We start from the raw sequence: 20342 nt of genomic DNA, 5'->3' as shown, positions 1-20342 counted from the left end.
GAGAATCACTCGCTCAAAAACTCGTTTAGCTAACTTTTGTGAAAACTATTCATTCATCTCTAGCATTGAACCTATGAAGGTTGAAGAAGCATTGGAAGATCCGGATTGGATAAACGCTATGCATGAAGAGCTACATAATTTTGAGAGAAACCAAGTTTGGACATTGGTCGAGAAGCCCGACAACAACCACAACATCATTGGTACCAAATGGGTGTTTCGCAACAAGCAAGATGAAGATGGACAAGTGGTTCGCAACAAGGCACGTCTCGTCGCTCAATGGTACACACAAGTCAAAGGTATGGACTATGGTGAGACATATGCCCCCGTTGCTAGACTTGAGTCCATTCGCATCTTACTTGCCTATGCTAATCACCATAATATCACCTTGTACCAAATGGACATTAAAAGTGCTTTTCTAAATGGTGAAATAGAGGAGGAAGTTTATGTCAAACAACCTCCCGGCTTTATCAATCCTAAGAAACCAAATCATGTTTACAAACTTCACAAAGCTCTTTATGGTCTTAAACAAGCTCCTAGAGCATGGTATAAATGCTTGACCAAGTTCCTTACTACAAGTGGTTTTGAAATTGGCAAAATTGATTCTACTCTTTTTACTAAAAGGGTTAATGGAGAACTATTTGTATGCTAAATTTATGTTGATGATATCATATTTGGTTCAACTAACCCTCTTGAAAAGTTTGGAAAGCTAATGTCAGAGAAGTTTGAGATGTCTATGATGAGTGAACTCAAATTCTTTCTCGGGTTGCAAATCAAGCAAACTAAGGAAGGTACATTTGTCTCTCAAACAAAGTACACCAAGGACTTGTTCAAGAAGTTCAATATGCAAGAATGCAAAGGTATGTCTACACCCATGCCTACTAGTGGACATAATGATTTAACCAAAGATGGTGAACTGGTTGATCAAAAGGTTTATCGCTCTATGATTGGTTCATTGTTATACCTATGTGCTTCCCGTCCCGATATTATGCTAAGTGTGTGCATGTGTGCACGATATCAAGCTGCTCCTAAAGATTGTCATCTTAAGGCTGTGAAAAGGATAGTGAGATACTTAATCCATACACCAAATTTTGGCATTTGGTATCCTAAGAGGTCTTCTTTTGATCTTGTTGGCTATTCCGACTCGGATTATGCCGGAGACAAGGTTGATAGAAAGTCCACTTCGGGTACTTGTCAATTTCTTGGTAGATCTCTTGTGTCTTGGTCTTCCAAGAAACAAAACTCGGTATCCTTATCCACCGCCGAAGTGGAATACATTGCCGCTGGTTCATGTTGTGCTCAATTACTTTGGATGACCCAAACTCTTAAAGATTATGGGATTTATGTGAAACATGTTCCACTGCTTTGTGACAATAAAAGTGCTATCAAAATTGGTCATAATCCTGTACAACATTCTCGAACTAAGCATATTGAAGTTCGTCATCATTTCATTCGAGATCATGTTGCTAAGGGTGAAATTAATCTTAAGCACGTTCGCACCGATAAGCAATTAGCGGATATATTTACTAAACCTCTTGATGAGAAAGTGTTTTGCAGGTTGAGAGGAGAATTGAACATCATTGATGCTTCCAACTTGGAGTAGAAACTCCATTGGATACATGCAAGACATGAGCTTATGACTAATCCATGATATATCTCTTATGATGACTGTCTTATGTCTTGGATATATTTGTACCTTGCATGTTGTCTAACCCATGTAGGTGCTTGGTTGAATCTAATTCCATGAGATTGCGACTCACTCACACCTTGAGCAATCTCTACATCACCAAGACTCTACACAATGGTGGTTGAAGACAAGGAAGCACAAAACCATTCAAACATATCCTTTGACAAATTCTATATTAAGCTTCATGATTGTCATCTTTGGATACACAAGTGCTTTTCCTTGCAAGAACTAACCCATGTAGGTAGATGAACTCAAACTCCAAATGGTGCTCCCAACTCTCGATGAGTTACATCAACCTTGAGCACCCACACAAGTTCAACTACATGAGCAAGAACCACATCACCACCCAAGGTATGTTATTCCATCTTAGAGAAGCTTTACTCCAAGACATGATCAAAGCAACTCAACAAGATGTGAATACATCAAGATGCTTAAACAAAAAATGGTAGCCCCATTTTGAGCTTAAACAATGAGTATGACCTATGATCAAGTGTTCTCACTTGACTCCTAAGTCAATATACTCTAACATAGGTGACTATGTCAACGCCCAATACTAGACGAAGTTCTCTTGTGTTCTTTTCTGAGTTATTGCATTTGTCCCTTGCATATTTGTTTCTTCCTTTTTTCAAAAAAAAACTTCATCTAAATCTTTCAGTTTCTTCTCTTTTCTTTTTGATCTTTGCTCCGCATATTTCTGCATCAAATTCCTTGCAAATCTTTCAGCTAATTCATTGCAAATCTTTGTGAGATCTTACTTGACTAGTGAGCTGAGGTGACAAGTGTTTCTCTCTGTGATGAACTCGGTTTCACCGATTTGTCATTTTCGGTCCAACCGAATCCCTTCGGTACTACCGAAACTTGCCACTCGGTGCCACCGATTTCGCAACAGGAAAAACAGTTTATCACATATTCTATATTTCTTCTAATCCAGCTCCACTCAATGAATCTTGTCCTCTACAAGCATCACAGCTTTATTCACTGCTTTGTACTGAATCTCAAGGACCAAACCTATTCTACGGATTCCAGGAGAAACCTTCTTGGAAATTGATGTCAAAGGGGGAGAGAGAGATCACATCAAAGCTTATCATCAGGAAGAGAGAGATCATATCAAAAGCTTATCACCTACAAGCTTATCACCTACAAAGGAGAAAGTACTAAGGGGGAGAGAACACTCAAGGATCCCATATATTAAGGGGTAGAAAGAAAGTCCTAAGGGGGAGAGAATACTCAAGGATCCCAGATGCTTGATGTTCAAGAGGAGAGATGCCACATGTCTTTTTGGGGGAAACACATGTTCATATGAACTCATTTGAATTAAGTTCTATTCATATCTTTCAGCTCTGATTTTCTGTTTCCTATCTTCTCCCAATATCACATGTCAGATTCAGGGGGAGCAAGACACCTAAGGGAAAGAAATCAGTCAAATTCATTGCATATCTTTATTCTTGGGGACATGATGAATTCAATGTGGTACCTTGTACTCACTCTCTACATGTCATCCCAGTCTTGGTATTCTCGTGGTTTCTCTTGTTTGCTCTAGCCAGTGGATGTACCTGTGTTATCTAACCTTGTTTGTGCAGGTTCATTCAATCCTAAGCCAACTCAAGACCACAAGGTAAGTATATGCATCAAAATCATGAGTATGAGGAGTTCTTGCTTATGTACATACTGTTTGCAAGAAGGACTCATGAGCATGAAGGTATTTTCCTTGATAATCTTTTGCTTTGATGCATATGGCCAAGATGCACGTAACACATTGCCTACTCTGTCATGATTATGCTCTCACATGCCTCTATATTTCATATTTACATGAGTGCATACATGTAGGGGGATCCTATGATTGTTACATGTCCTTCCAAAGCTTTACTTGTTGTTCTTTATATATTTATCTAAAGCTTTGATGTATGTTGCCATCAATTACCAAAAAGGGGGAGATTGAAAGCACAAGTGCTCCCTAGGTGGTTTTGATAATTGATGACAACATATCTCTTGTTGGACTAACATTTCGATCTAGCATGTTTCAGATAAGTTCAACAATGGAGTGGCATGGACTAAAGGTTGTGGGAACTCCTTCAAGATGCTAAGGACAAAGGATTGGCTAAAGCTTCAAGCTCAAGACTCCTCATTTTACATTTTAGTGATCCAAGATCACATTGAGTCTTTAGGAAAAGCCAATACTATCAAGGAGGGATGAGGTGTTGCTTAATGAGCCTCTTGCTTCATGTGCTTAGTGATATGCTCCAAAACTCTCAACTACTTTCCCACTTCCACATATGACCTAAACCCAAAGCCAAACTCGGTCATACCGATTCTTCCTATCCGGCGCCACCGAGTTTCACTTGTCATAAGCCACTGCCAAACCCTAATCAGTTCGGTCTCACCGATGGGATCTCGGTCTCACCGAGATGGGCTTGCAAACTCTCTGTTACCCATTGCAATATTCTTGGTCACACCGAAATATGCAATCGGTTCCACCGAGTTTGCTTGGCCAAATCTCAGTTTCACTTATTACCCAAATCGGTCCCACCGAGTTTGAGTAATCGGTCAAACCGAGTTTTGGATCTACCCTAACCCTAGCACATCGGTCCCACCGAGTTGATCCAGTCGGTCCCACCGAAATCTCTAACGGTCACTAGGTTTACATTTTCGGTCCGACCGAGTTTGTTGATTCGGTCCCACCAAGATTGGAAAACTGTGTGTAACGGTTGGATTTTGTGTGGAGGCTATATATACCCCTCCACCTCCTCTTCATTAGAGAAGAGAGCCATCAGACTAAGCCTACACTTCCAACATCCTATTTCTGAGAGAGAACTACCTACTCATGTGTTGAGGCCAAGATATTCCATTCCTACCATATGAATCTTGATCTCTAGCTTTCCCCAAGTTGCTTTCCACTCAAATATTCTTTCCACCAAATCCAAATCCTGTGAGAGAGAGTTGAGTGTTTGGGAGACTATCATTTGAAGCACAAGAGCAAGGAGTTCATCATCAACACACCATTTGTTACTTCTTGGAGAGTGGTGTCTCCTAGATTGGCTAGGTGTCACTTGGGAGCCTCCGACAAGATTGTGGAGTTGAACCAAGAAGTTTGTAAGGGAAAGGAGATCGCCTACTTCGTGAAGATCTACCGCTAGTGAGGCAAGTCCTTCGTGGGCGATGGCCATGGTGGGATAGACAAGGTTGCTTCTTCGTGGACCCTTCGTGGGTGGAGTCCTGTGTGGACTCGCTCAACCTTTACCCTTGGGTGGAGCCCTGTGTGGACTCTCGCAACCGTTACCCTTTGTGGGTTGAAGTCTCCATCAACGTGGATGTAGGATAGCACCACCTATCCGAACCACGGGAAAAACATCCGTGTCTCCAATTGCGTTTGAATTATCCAAACCCTTCTCTTTACATTCTTGCAAGTTGCATGCTTTACATTCCGCTGCTCATATACTCTTTGCATGCTTGCTTGATATGTATTGTGTGTGTTGAAATTGTGCCTAAACTCCACTTAAACCGAAAAAGCTTAAAAATTGCAACTTTAGCATTAAGTGTCTAATCACCCCCCCTTTAGACACATCTACTTCTAGATCCTACACATGGCCGTCGCGTCGATGTGGTCACCATCGAAGCCCCACCGGCGACCAGCAACCGATGCCTTCGCTTCCTCCACCGGGTCTGCTTTACCTCGGCGCCCGGACCCACCGTCCTGTGCCTCACCCATGCGCCGGCGTTGTCGGCTTCGCCCCTGCGCCTCAAGTCCCGTGTCGCCTCCGCGCCAAGTCCACCGCCGCCGTCCTGCTTCGCGAGGATAGGCACGAACCCCTGCCTCCTCGCGCGCTTCGTCCAGCCGCCCGTGGCGCGCCCCTGCTTCCATCCACCGCCTGCCTCCTTTCCTGCATCACGCCAAGCCCCACGTCACCACCAGCGTTCCCACCGTCCGTCACCTGAACCTGTTTCTGCCGTTGTTCTTCAGTAACGAGCAACAGTTCGTTCTGCCAATGCCTGGCCTCGATCTGATGTTGGCGTAGCGCCGCACCCATCGGCCTCCAGATCCATCGGGTGGGCCACACCACTGTAGGCCCAGCTCGCCTCGCCCGACTTACCCTCTCAACCGACCGGCCTGCTTCCCCTTCAGCTGGGCCAAAGCCCATGGTGAGGCCAGCAAGCGCCTTTTTTTTCTTCCTTCTGGTGGGCTAGCAGATTCGGCCCTCTTCTGTTTTTTTCCTATCAGCGAATTTCCTATTTATCCAGAGAATGTTGTTTTACTGAAAAGACCCTCATGTTCATACATTTAATATCTCACAAACTATGCATCACATGTAAAAACTTTATATAGGAAATATGCTTAGAATCTTGTATAGTTTCATAATTTGCAACTTTCATCTATGTTAAAAATGTTTAAAATTTTGTTTGTTTAAATTTTTCTTAAATAACTTGTTAAAATGCTTTATTTCATAACTAATTAACCATAGCTCCATTTTAAATAAACTTTATATCTAAATGGGGTAGAAAAATGCCTAGTTTAACATGGTGGCATTACGTTGCATGTTTAAAAACTCTAAAATTATGTTGAGGGCAGAACAGTACCTAACCTAATATATGCACATGAGGAGTTTCCGGACTTGTTGTTTGTTGTTTCGGCCTCATTTAACCTTGTCTAGATAGGTAGTTTTCATATGCTTCACCCCTTGCCATGCTAACCAACATTTAATTTTGTTGAGTACTTAAACGGGAGAGAACTAAATAATTGTCGTGGTGTTTCGTCAATATGCAAATCGTTGCATATTGAGGTCCACTTAACTCGTAGTTTTGCTGGTGCACTTTTGCCATGCCATGCCTCATTAAACCGGACATGCATCATACTTGGTTGTGCATCATGTCATGATTATGTGATGGTTGTTTACTATGTTGCTTTCTTCTTTCCGGTGTTGCTTCTTTGGTTAGTTCCGATAACGTTGCATTTGTGAGGATTCGTTCGACTTCGTCCATTTGACTTCTTCATGGACTCATTCTTCTTCCTTGCGGGATCTCAGGCAAGATGACCATACCCTTGAAATCACTTCTATCTTTGCTTGCTAGTTGCTCGCTCAATTGCTATGCCGCGATACCTACCACTTGCCATATCATGCCTCCCATATTGCCATGTCAAGCCTCTAACCCACCTTATCCTAGCAAACTGTTGTTTGGCTATGTTACCGCCTTTGCTCAGCCCCTCTTATAGCGTTGCTAGTTGCAGGTGAAGATGAAGTTTGTTCCATGTTGGAACATGGATATGTTGGGATATCACAATATCTCTTATTTAATTAATGCACATATATACTTGGTAAAGGGTGGAAGGCCCGACCTTATGCCTGGTGTTTTGTTCCAGTCTTGCCGCCCTAGTTTTCGTCATACCGGAGTTATGTTCCTTGATTTTGCGTTCCTTACGCGGTTGGGTTATAATGGGAACCCCTTGACAGTTTGCCTTGAATAAAACTCCTCCAGTAAGGCCCAACCTTGGTTTTACCATTTGCCACCTAAGCCTTTTTCCCTCGGGTTTCCGGAGCCCGAGGGTCATCTTTATTTTAAACCCCTGGGCCAGTGCTCCTCTGAGTGTTGGTCCAAATTAGAGCCACTTGCAGCGCCACCTCGGGGAAACTTGAGGGTTGGTTTTAGTCATACATAGTGTTCATCCGGTGTGCCCTGAGAACGAGATATGTGCAGCTCCTATCAGGATTTGTCGGCCCATTTGGGCGGCTTTGCTGGTCTTGTTTTACCATTGTTGAAATGTCTTGTAACCGGGATTCCGAGTCTGATCGGGTCTTCCTGGGAGAAGGAATATCCTTCGTTGACCGTGAGAGCTTGTGATGGGCTAAGTTGGGACACCCCTGCAGGGTTTTGAACTTTTGAAAGCCGTGCCCGTGGTTGTGGGCAGATGGGAATTTTGCTAATGTCCGGTTGTAGAGAACTTGACACTTAACTTAATTAAAATGCATCAACCGTGTGTGTAGCCGTGATGGTCTCTTCTCGGCGGAGTCTGGGAAGTCAACACGGTTCTTGTGTTATGCTGGAACGTAAGTAGTTTCAGGATAACTTCTTGATCACTTCTAGTTCACGACCGTTGCGTTGCTTCTCTTCTCGCTCTTATTTGCGTAAGTTAGCCACCATATATGCTTAGTGCTTGCTGCAGATCCGCCTCACTACCCCTTTCCTACCCATAAGCTTAAATAGTCTTGATCTCGCGGGTGTGAGATTGCTGAGTCCTCGTGGCTCACAGAAACTTCCAAACAGCTGCAAGTGCCGATGATACCAGTGCAGGTGACGCAACCAAACTCAAGTGAGAGTTCGACGAGGATTCGGGACGTTACTATGTTTCATTTCCGGACGATCAGTAGTGGAGTCCGGTTGGGGCGATCGGGGATCTTTTGCATTAGGGGTTGTCTTTCTTTATTTTGTTCCCTAGACGGACCTTGATTGTACTCTAGATGATGTAATGCTATATTTATGTATTGTGTGAAGTGGCGATTGCAAGCCAACTCTTTATCCCTTTCTTTTTCAGTACATGGGATGTGTAAAGATTACCCCTCTTGCGACATGCCTACTATGCGGTTATGCCTCTAAGTCATGCTCCGACACATGGGAGATATAGCCGAATCATGGGTGTTACACGGGGCTTCTAGCAAAGAGGTCGAAATCCACAGGTTTGAGAGCACGAACACGAGAGAGATAGAGAGAGAGAGAGACAGAGCAAGAGTGATTTTTTCTGGAGGTACGATATGACATGGGCTAAAGAGATAAGTGAGGGGACTCACGTAGGGCCCACCACCCACCAGGGCGTGCCTAGGGTGGCTGGCACATCGTGGTGTCTTGTTGGCACCAGGGGCACCCCCCTCTAATGTTATTTGTATAAGAAATTCCAAAATATTCAGGAAAAAATCGTGTTAAAATTTCAGGTCATTCTGAGCACTTTTATTTTTGACCACTTTTTTATTGCATGGAAAACTCAGAAAACGGAATAAACATGGCATTTTATTTTATTTAACTAAGAAAAAAACAAAAAGTAGGTACAGACGGTTATGCCTACTAAATTCATCGACCACATGTCTCTAAAAACAATCCATTAATAAGCTTGATCAAGTCTTATTAACAATGACTTTCGATTAACATGAACCCGAAGAAGTTTCATATAAAACACTAAGTTACCTCAACGGGGATATTCATATTCCAAACAATAAGTGTTTCATATTTCTTTTTCACAATAGGTAAAGGGAGTTGAAAACTTCCAATAGTAATTGTTGGAAACTTTTCAATAACATTAATAGCATTCACTTGGAATTGTTTCTTCAGAAAGTGCACCGTATGCTCATTACCACTGATATGAAAAGTGACTTTGCTTTTATTGCAATCAATAACAGCCCCTGCAGTATTCAAAAAGGGTGTACTAAGGATAATCGACATGTTGTCGTCCTCGGGCATCTCAAGTATAACAATGTCTGTTAAGATAGTAACATTTGCAACAACAATAGGCACATCCTCACAAATACCGATAGGTATGGTAGTTGATTTGTCAGCCATTTGCAATGATATCTTAGTAGGTGTGAGTTTATTCAAATAAGTCTTTTATGTAAAGAGGAAGGCATAACACTAACACCAGCTCCTAAATCACATAAAGCAGTTTTGACATAATTTATTTTAATAGAGCAAGGTATAGCTGGTATTCCTGGATCTCCAAGATTTTTAGGTACTCCATCCTTAAAAGAATAATTAGCAAGCATGGTGAAGATTTCAGCTTTAGGTATTTTTCTTTTATTAGTGAAAATTTCTTTCATGCATTTTGCATAAGGGGCCATCTTTAAAATACCAGTCAAGCGAGTGCGCGAAAAGACTGGCATAAGCATTTTAGCAAAGCGTTCAAATTCTTCATCATCTTTTTTCTTAGATGATTTAGGTGGAAAGGGCATGGGTTTCTTAACCCACGGTTCTCTTTCTTTACCATGTTTTCTAGCAATAATGTCTCTTTTATCATATCCTTTATTTTTAGGTTGTGGGTTATCAAGATCAATAGTAGGTTCTATCTCAACATCATTATGTGGTTCTTTATCATTTTTAGGTTGAGTATCATCATGACCATCATCATTATCATTTTCATTATCACTAGGTGAATGTTCATTACCAGATTGAGTTTCAGCATCTGAGATAGAGACATCATTATTCTCTTCAGGAGGTTTCTCTTTTTCAGGTTCACTAGAGGTGTGCAAAGTCCTATCATTTTTATTTTTCTTCTTGCTTTTAGAAGGACTAGGTGCATCAGTGTTAATTCTTTGAGAGCTTGTTCAATTCTTTTAGGGTCTCCCTCAGGATAAAGTGGTTCCTGAGTCATTTTACCTCCTCTAGTTGCTACTCTTATAGCACAATCATTCATATTATTCTTCATTTCATTAAGCAATTCCCTTTGAGATTTAGCAACTTGTTCTAGCTGAGTTTGAACCATAGAGGCATGTTTACGTACATCTCTAGCATCATTAGTGATTCTAAATAACAAGTCACTCAAGCGAGCAATCATGTCAGAATTTTGTTTCAATTTTTTCGTAACATTTGCAATGAAGTATTCTTATTTTCTGATGTAATTGTCAAATTCATACAAGCATTGACTAGGATGTTCATTGTAAAGGATGTCACCTTCATCAAACTTTAATAAAGAATTTACCTCTACCACTAGTGGTGGCGGTGTATCAAGTCCATGTATTTCTTCAATATGTGGTAAATTCTTAACATATTCAGCTTTAATACCTTTTTCCTTCATACATTTCTTTGCCTCTTGCATACCTTCAGGACTGAGAAATAAGATACCCCTCTTCTTCGCAGTGCACTGAGGTGGTAGTTGAGGAAGAGTCCAATCATCATAATTTCTCAATATATTATTCAACAATTCCTCAGCTTGATCAATAGTTCATTCCCTGAAAACACAAGTAGGACAACTATCTAGGAAGTCCCTAGATGCTTCGGCTATTCCATTATAGAAGATATCAAGTATTCCATTTTGCTTAAGAGGATGATCAGACAAAGCATTAAGCTATTGGAGAAGCCTCCCCCAAGATTGTGGGAGACTCTCTTCTTCAATTTGCACAAAGTTAAATATTTCCTGTAAGGTACCTTATTTCTTATGAGTAGGAACTTTTTCTTCAGAGAAGTAATAAATCATATCCTGCAGACTACGCACTCAAACAGGAGCAAGAGTATTGCACCATATCTTAGCATCACTCTTTAATGAGAACGAAAATAACTTGAGAATATAATAGTAGCAAATTTTCTGATCATGAGCAAAAAGGGTGGGTCTATCATTTAACTTGGTAAGGTGTGACACACCACTTTCAATTTCATAGCCATGGAAAGGATTAGATTCAACCAAAGTAATTAACTCTGGGTCGACAAAGAATTCATAATCCTTATCGGTAACAAAGATAGGTGAAGTAGAAAACTTAGGATCACATTTCATTCTAGCATTCAAAGATTTTTCTTTCAACTTGACTAGTAGTTTCTTTAGATCATCTCTATCCTTACAAGCAAGAAAGTCTCTAGATATCTCTCCATCCATAAGACAACCCTTAGGTACCTTAGGCATTTCAAATCTAGGAGACCTAGGTCTAATAGGTGTTCCAAAATTTACAATTTCAAAGACTTCATCAGTTTCAGTAATTTCATCAGTTTCAGCATTCTCAATATCTTTCGCTCTAGCAAATTATTCATCAAGAAATTCACCTAGTGGCACATTATCATCAAGTAAGTTACTAGCATCAGCATAAGAAGCATTCATAATAGAAGTAGCATCATCAATAACTTGCACCATATCAGGATTAACATGTGGTGGCGTAGCACCTCGATTCAAAACAGAATGTGAACCAAGTGCAGAGTATGATGGTAATTCCCTACCTCCCCTCGTCTTGGAGGGGATGATCTTGGTTCTTGTATCTTTCAGATTATTCATAGTGATAAATAGATATAAATCCCAAGTTACTCAACAAATATATCTATGCTCCCCGACAACGGCGCCAGAAAAAGGTCTTGAGAACCCACAAGTATAGGGGATCACAACAGTTTTCGAGGGTAGAGTATTCAACCCAAATTTATAGATTCGACACAAGGGGAGCCAAAGAATATTTGTAAGTATTAGAAGTTGAATTGTCAATTAAACCACACCTAGATATTAAATATCTGCAGCAAAGTAATTATTAGCATGGTAATATGATAGTTTTGATAGCAGTGGTAGCAGTAGCAATAGTAATGGTAACAACAGTAACAGTAGCAATAGCAATAGTAACTTAGCAAGAAAAATATGTGAAAACTAATAGGCATTGGATAGGTGAATTCGTTAGATGATATTCATCATATAACAGTCATAACCTAGGGTGCCACGGAAGTAGCTCCAGTTCATAAATGTAATGTAGGCATGTATTCCGTAAATAGTCATACGTGCTTATGGAAAAGAACTTGCATGACATCTTTTGTCCTACCCTCATGTGGTAGCAGGGTCCATAAGGAAACTAAGGGATATTAAGGCCTCATTTTAATAGAGAACCAGAACAAAGCATTAACACATAGTGAATACATGAACTCCTCAAACTACAGCCATGACCTGAAAGTATCCTAATTACTGTCACCCTAGGGTTTACGGATCATAAAATGTAGCAGGCGCATATGATTTGCAAGATCGGATCTAGAACATAGATATAATGGTGAAAGCATAAACGGTTCAGATCTTAAATCATGGCACTAGGGCCCTAGTGGCAAGCATTAAGCATAGCAAAGTCATAGCTACATCAATCTTAGAACATAGTGGATACTAGGGACCAAGCCCTAACAAAACCAACTCGATTATAATGATGAATCTCATCCAAATCCTCACCGACCAGCGAGCCTACAAAGGAACTAGTCACTCTCGGTGGGGATCATCATGGAATTGGTGACGGAGCATGGTTGGTGATGATGAAGACCGAATATCCCCCTCTTCGGGCCCCAAATGGGCTCCAGATCTGGACTCCCGATGAAGAACAGGAGGTGGCGGCGGCTTCGTGTCGCAAAACGCGATGAATCTTCCTCTCCTAATTTTTTCTGGGAAAATAGGATTTATAGCGTCAGAGTTAGGGTCAGCGGAGCCCCGAGGGCCCCACCACCCACCAGGGTGCGCCCTGGTGTCTTGTGGGCAGCCAGGGCAGCCCGTACGATGGGTTTGGGTTCTAGTATTTTTTACTTACTGGGAAATAATTCTACTGAAAACAGCCTCAGTCTGGGTTAGTTGCATTCAAATCATGCAAATTAGAGTCCAAAACAAGAGCAAAAGCATTTGGAAAAGTAGATACGATGGAGACGTATCAATACCATATCATCATACTACATCACAATCATTTTAATCCATGTTGACACCCAAGATAAATCATTGTCCACTCCTAGCTACTTAAGCATGCCACAATTAACTATAATCTCTAATTTTTATCACAAACATGTTTAATATAATATGTTGAATCATGGTTACTGAGTTAAACATATTTAGAAAAACAAAACCAAGTTGAGTTCATTCCCGCCTTTCCTTGCCTCAATCACTTTATCATATATCATCATTATTGCCTTTCACTTGCACGACCGAATGATATGAAAAAAAATTAGTGCAAGAATGCCATGGGCCAAGCTGGAATCTGCAAAAAAAATATTTAGAGGAGAAGACAAAATAATTTGGGCTCTTTGTTAGATCAACAATAATGCATATGGGAGCAACTCAACATTTTCATCATGGTCTTCAACTTGGTATGACTCAACAAAAGAAAAGAATTTCAGAGAAACACACTGAAATATTTTTGGAGTTTTTAGTTTTCTTGAAAGAAAGAAAATTAGAGAAGGAAAAACAAAAATGAGAAAAACTATTTACATGGGAAAGCTCCCAACAAGCAAAAGAAGACATGGGAAATCTTTTTGGGTTTTCTTTTAATACTAAAACTAAATTAACTAAGCAAGGAATATTTTTGACTTTTCTCAAAGTTTTTCAAACACACAAGAAGAAAGCGAGAAAATAAATCTAACATGGATTATACAATGGAAAAAGTGTGAACACCGACAACTGGAATGAAATGTGTGAACATGAATGTAATGTCGGTGGTAATATGTACTCCCCCAAGCTTAGGCTTTTGGTCTAGCTTGGTAATCACTAGCCGTAGTAGTCGTCCGGTCCCATGTGAAAGTGCTGAGGCGGCGGCACCTGAGCGTCCCACTGTTGGGGCTCCTCCTCTTCCGCTGCCTGTATGTTTTGATAGGGAACAATGTCCTCTCGTAGGATGGTGTATCCATTCCTGGCATAAGAATCAAACAAAGCAGGTGCGGGCCATGGGATAACATCGCGAGTATTCTCACTAAATACCAAGTTATAATGAATGTGGTTAGAAGGTTCGGGAGCATCAACAAAGTGGTGGTCCTACATCGCCTGGTGATCTAGATAAACTCTAGGCAACAGATAATCATGGTGGCATATCTGAACATTAAAACGTATCGCTACGCGAATGGCATAAATTCCACCATGAATTTTACCCTTAGTCCTATTAGTATGCAGACGACGTGCAATAATAGATCCTGTGTTAGAGGTGTGGTCATTGTGAAGTGCACGGCGTAAAATGGCAAGGTCAGGGGCACTGAGTATACTGCCCTTCTCTCTAGAAGTCAAGCATTTCGTTATGAATAGAGCAAAGTAATGCACAGAAGGAAATTGCAGACTAGTGATTGTGGCTTTCGACACACTCCTTTCCTCTCCCACAGTTAAAGTACAGAGGAAACCCTCAAACTCCGCCAGTCTGGGCTCTCTTAATTCCCCATCCGAGGGAATTAAACATATCTCACAAAATTCAATACGCGGTATATGACGGGTTTCAGAGTATAAATTAAACCACACTGCAGGAGGTTCAAGCCTATTCAGGAAATAATGTTTTGCACAAAAGAGTTAGTGAGGATGTGATGTTGGTCACACTCATCTGCGAGGAAGTTGGTAAGTCTAGCATTTGCAACGAATTGCGTGAATTGTTGGTGGAAGCCGGCTTCGTCCATGAAGGCATTGTGCGGCCATTCGCATGGCCGGACCTCCGTCCAACGCGGAGTGTTGATGTCACCATCTGAGGACTCACCGGTGACTCCCTTGGCATTTCTTTTAGAGGAACTCCTTCGGAAGAAATTCATCTTCCTAAGAAAAAAATTCTGAAAATATTTGGGCACAAAATGATATCAATAAAACACAAAATTGATAGCAACTACTCATATGGATGTGTAGAGGCTATGCCAAGCATTCAAACTACTTAGAACTCAAAGAATTCAACATGCAAGCTGATTTAGAGCAGCACCAAGAGTAGCTAATTACTCAAAATATAAACCAGTAGAATAAAAACTAATTGGAGCAATGAGGAGTCACATACCAAGTAGCAATCCCCCAAAATAGTTTCAGAAATGGAGCTCCAAGCAAAGAAATTGAAATTCGCGGGTTTGAGTGCAAGAACACGAGAGAGAGAGAGAGAGAGAGAGAGAGAGAGCTACGGGTATTTTTTTCTGGAGGTAGGTGATGAAGTGAATAAAGGTATAAGTGAGGGGGGCCTTATGGGGCCCACTACCCACCAGGGCGTGGTAGTTGGGTGTGGCGCCCTGGTGCCTAGTGGGCACTAGGGGTTCCCCTTGTGATATATTTTGTATCAAAAATTCTTAAATATTCAGAAGAAAAAATCCTGTCAAAATTTCAGGTCATTCTGAGCACTTCTATTTTTGGGCACTTTTTTATTGCACGGATAATTCAGAAAACAGGATAAACATGGCATTTTATTGTATTTAACTAAAAATAATAGAAAACAAAACGTGGGTACAGAAGGTTGTGCTTACTAAATTCATCGACCGCATGCCTCTAAAAAATAATCCATTAATAAGGTTGATCAAGTCTTATTAATAACACCTTTCGATTAGCATGAACCCGAAGAATTTTCGTGAAACCCGAAGTTACCTCAACAGGGATATGCATATCCCCAACAATAAGTATTTCATATTTCTTTTTGGCAGTAGGAAGAGGGGGTTGAAAACTTCCAATAGTAATTGTTGGAGACTTTTCAATAACATTAATACCATTCACTTGAAATTGTTTCTTCGGGAAGTGCACCGTATGTTCATTACCATTGATATGAAAAGTGACTCTGCTTTTATTGCAATCAATAACAGCCCCTGCAGTATTCCAAAAAGTTCTACTAAGGATAATCTACATGTTGTCATCCTCGGGCATCTCAAGTATAACAAACTCTGTTAAGATAGTAACATTTGCAACAACAACGGGCACATCCTCACAAATACTAATAGGTATGGCAGTTGATTTGTCAGCCATTTGCAATGATATTTCAGCATGTGTGACTTTATTCAAATCAAGTCTTTCATATAAAGAGAAAGGCATAACACTAACACCGGCTCCCAAATCACATAGAGCAGTTGTGACATAGCTTCTTTTAATGGGGCATGGTATGGCTGGGATTCATGTATATCCTAGTTTCTTAGGTAATCCATCCTTAAAAGAATAATTAGCAAGCATGGTGGAGATTTTAGCTTTAGGTATTTTTCTTTTATTAGTGGCAATATCCTTCATGTATTTAGCATAAGGGGCCATCTTTAAAATATCAGTCAAGCGAGTACGCAAAAAGACTCACCTAAGCATTTCAGCAAAGCGTTCAAATTTGTCATCATCCTTTGTCTTAGATGGTTTAGGTGGAAAGGCTTTGGGTTTCTAAACCCATGGCTCTCTTTCTTTACCACGTTTTCTAGCAACAAAGTCTCTTTTATCATAATGTTTATATTTAGGTTGTGGGTTATCAAGATCAACAGTAGGTTCTATTTAAACATCATTATCTGGTTCTTCATCGTTTTCTTGTTGAGCATCTAAATGAACATCATCATTGTCATTTTCATTATCAGTAAGTGAATGTTCATTGCTAGATTGAGTTTCAGCATCAAACATAGAGAAATCATTGTTATCTTCACAAGGTCTATCTACATCAGGTTCACTTGAAGTATTGAAAGTTCTATCATTTTTTTAGTAGGACAAGGTGCATCAGTATTAATTCTTTGAGAGTCTTGTTCAATTATTTTAGGATGACCTTTAGGATAAAGTGGCTCTTGAGTCAATGTACCTCCTCTAGTCATTACTCTAACAACAAGATCATTCATATTATTCTTCATTTCATTGACCAACTCACTTTGAGATTAAGCAACTTGTTCTAACTGAGTTTGAACCATACAAGCATGTTTTCCTACTCCTTTAACATCATTAGTGATTCCAAATAACAAGTCACTCAAGCGAGCAATCATATCAGCACTTTATTTTAACTGTTTCATAACATTTGCACTAAAATGATCTTGCCTAATAATGTAATTATCAAATTCATATAAGCATTCACTAGGATGTTCATTATAAGGGATATCACCTTCATCAAACTTTATAAAAGAATTTACCTCTACCACATGTGGTGGTGTGGCAAGACCATGTATTTCTTCAATGGGCGGTAAATTGTTAACATCTTCAGCTTTAATACCTTTTCCCTCATACATTTCTTTGCTTCTTGCATATCTTCAAGACTGAGAAATAAAATACCCCTCTTCTTCGCATTAGGTTTATATGTTGGTTCAGGAAGTGTCCAATCATCATATTTCTTCAATATATTATTCAATAGTTCCTCAGCTTGTTCAATGGTTCATTCACTGAAAACACACCCAGCACACCTATCTTGGAAGTCCCTAGAAGCATCGCTTAGCCCATTATAGAAGATATCAAGTATTTCATTTTTCTTGAGAGGATGATCACGCAAAGTATTAAGTAATTGGAGAAGCCTCCCCAAAGCTTGTGGGAGACTCTCTTCTTTAAATTACACAAGTTAAATGTTTCCTGTAAGGCAACTTGTTTCTTATGAGCAGGAAAATGTTTTTCGGAGAAGTAATAAATCATATCCTGGGGACTACACACACAACCAGGAGCAAGAGTATTGCACCATATCTTAGCATCACCCTTTAATGAGAGCAAAAATAACTTGAGAATATAGTAGTAGCGAATTTTTTTCATCATGAGCAAATAGGGTGGCTATATCATTTATTTTAGTAAGATGTGCCAAAACCATTGCAGTTTTATAGCCATGGAAAGGATCAGATTCAACCAAAGTAATTAACTATGGGTCGACAGAGAATTCATAATCACTATCAGTAATAAAGATACGTGAAGTAGCAAACTTAGGATCACATTTAATTCTAGTATTCAAAAATTTTTCTTTAAACTTGCATAATAATTTCTTAAGATCATCCCTATCATTACAAGCAAGAAAGTCCCTAGAAATCTCTCCATCCATAACATAACCCTCTGGCATCTCAGGAAATTCACATCTAGGAGAGCTAGGCCTAATAGGTTTTTCATAATTCTCAGTTTTAAAGACTTCATCAGTTTAAGTAATTTCATCACTTTCAGCATTCTCGATATCTTTAGCTCTGGCAAGTTGTTCATAAAGAAATTCATCTAGTGGCAAAGTCTTATCGAGCAAGGTACAAGCATCATCATAAGCATCATTCATAGCTGAAGTAGCATCATCAATTACTTGCAACATGTCAAGATTAATGGCATGTGGTGGTGTTGCAAGCTTACTAAAAACGTAAGGTGAATCAAGTGTAGAGCTAGATAGCAATTCCTTACCTCCCCTCGTCTTAGAGGGAACAATCTTGGTTCTGGTATCTTTCAGATTATTCATAGTGATCAACAGATATAAATCCCAAGTGACTCAACAAATATAGCTATGCTCCCCGGCAACGGCGCCAGAAAAAGGTCTTGATAACCCACAACTGTAGGGGGTCACTCAGTTTTGGAGGGTAGAGTATTCAGCCCAGATTTATTGATTCGACACATGGGGAGCCAAAAAATATTTGCAAGTATTAGCAGTTGAGTTGTCAATTCAACCACATCTAGAGACTAAATATTTGTAGCAAAGTCATTAGTAGCACAATAGTTTGATAGTTCGATAGTAGCAATGGTAACAGTAACAGTAGTAGAAGTAGTTTCATAGCAGTTGTAACAATAGCAATAGCAATAGTAACTGAGTAAGAACAATATATGAAAAGCTCGTAGGCATTGGATCGGTGATAATGTTGGATTCATCATATAACAGTCATAACCCAGGGTGACACGGAACTTGCTCCAGTTCGTCAATGTAATGTAGGCATGTATTCCGTAAATAGTCATACATGCTTATGGAAAAAACTTGCATGACATCTTTTTTCCTACCCTCCCCGGGCAGCGGGGCCCATAAGGATACAAAGGGATATTAAGGCCTCCTTTAATAGAGAAACGGAACAAGGCATTAACACAAAGTAAATACATGAACTCCTCAAATTACGATAATCACCGGAAAGAATCCGAATTGTTGTCACCTTGGGGTATGCGGATCTTAACACGTGATAGGTGCATATAACTTGCAAGATCGGATCAAGAACATAGATATAATGGTGAAAACATAAACGGTTTAGATCTGAAATCATGGCACTCGGGCCCTATTAACAAGCATTAAGCATAGCAAAGTCATAGCAACATCAATCTCAGAACATAGTGGATACTAGGGATCTAGCCCTAACAAAACTGACTCGATTACATGATGAATCTCATCCAACCCATAACTGTCTAGCAAGCCTATGAAAGAATTACTCACTACCGGCGATGAGCGCCATGAAATTGGTGATGAAGGATGGTTGATGATGATGAAGACGGAAAATCCCCCTCTCTGGAGCCCCGAACGGACTCCAGATCTAGCCTCACGATGAAGAACAGGAGGTGGCGGTGGCTCTGTATCGTAAAACATGATGAAACTTCCTCTCCTATTTTTTTCTCCAAAAATAGGATTTTATAGAATTGGAATTAGGGTCAGCGGAGCCTCTTTGGCCCCACTACCCACCAGGGCGCGCTAGAGGGGGTGGCGTGCCCTACTACCTAGTGGGCAGCTAGGGCACCCATTCTAGTGGGTCTTGGTTCCAGTATTTTTATTTATTCTGAAATAATTCTCCAAAAAGTTTCGTCCAGTTTTGAGAACTTCTATTTTTGCACAAAAAACAAGATCATGGTAGTTTTGCTGACAACAGCGTCAGTCCGGGTTAGTTCCACTCAAATCATACAAATTAGAGTCCAAAACAAGAGCAAGATCATTAGGAAAAGTAAATACGACGGAGATGTATCAACACCCATTTTCCCTAGAAAAAAAATCAAGAGAGGACTTTCGGGATGGAACGCCACCATCTGGAGACTAAACTTGGGCAGGAGCACTTTTGCTCTCAGGTGGAGCGATTCTACCGGGGATACTTCCCTCCGGGAGGGGGAAATCGAAGCCATCGTCATCACCAACACCCTCTCATCGTGGGAGGGCCAATGTTCATCAACATCTTCAATGGCACCATCTCATCTCGAAACCCTAGTTCATCTCTTGTGTTCAATCTTTGTACCAAATCCTTAGATTGGTACCTATGGGTGACTAGTAGTGTTGATTACATCTTGTAGTGGATGCTAGTTGCTTTATTTGGTGGAAGATTATATGTTCAGATCTGTTATGCTATTCAATATCCCTTTTGATGCGGAGCACCCCTCGACCATCCCCATGGACGTCCACTCAACACCCCA

The sequence above is a fragment of the Triticum dicoccoides genome, chromosome 6A (genome assembly GCF_002162155.2).
Source record: "Triticum dicoccoides isolate Atlit2015 ecotype Zavitan chromosome 6A, WEW_v2.0, whole genome shotgun sequence".
Classification (NCBI taxonomy): domain Eukaryota; kingdom Viridiplantae; phylum Streptophyta; class Magnoliopsida; order Poales; family Poaceae; genus Triticum; species Triticum dicoccoides.
The sequence above is the reverse complement of the archived record's forward strand: the minus strand, read 5'-3'. Positions refer to the sequence as shown.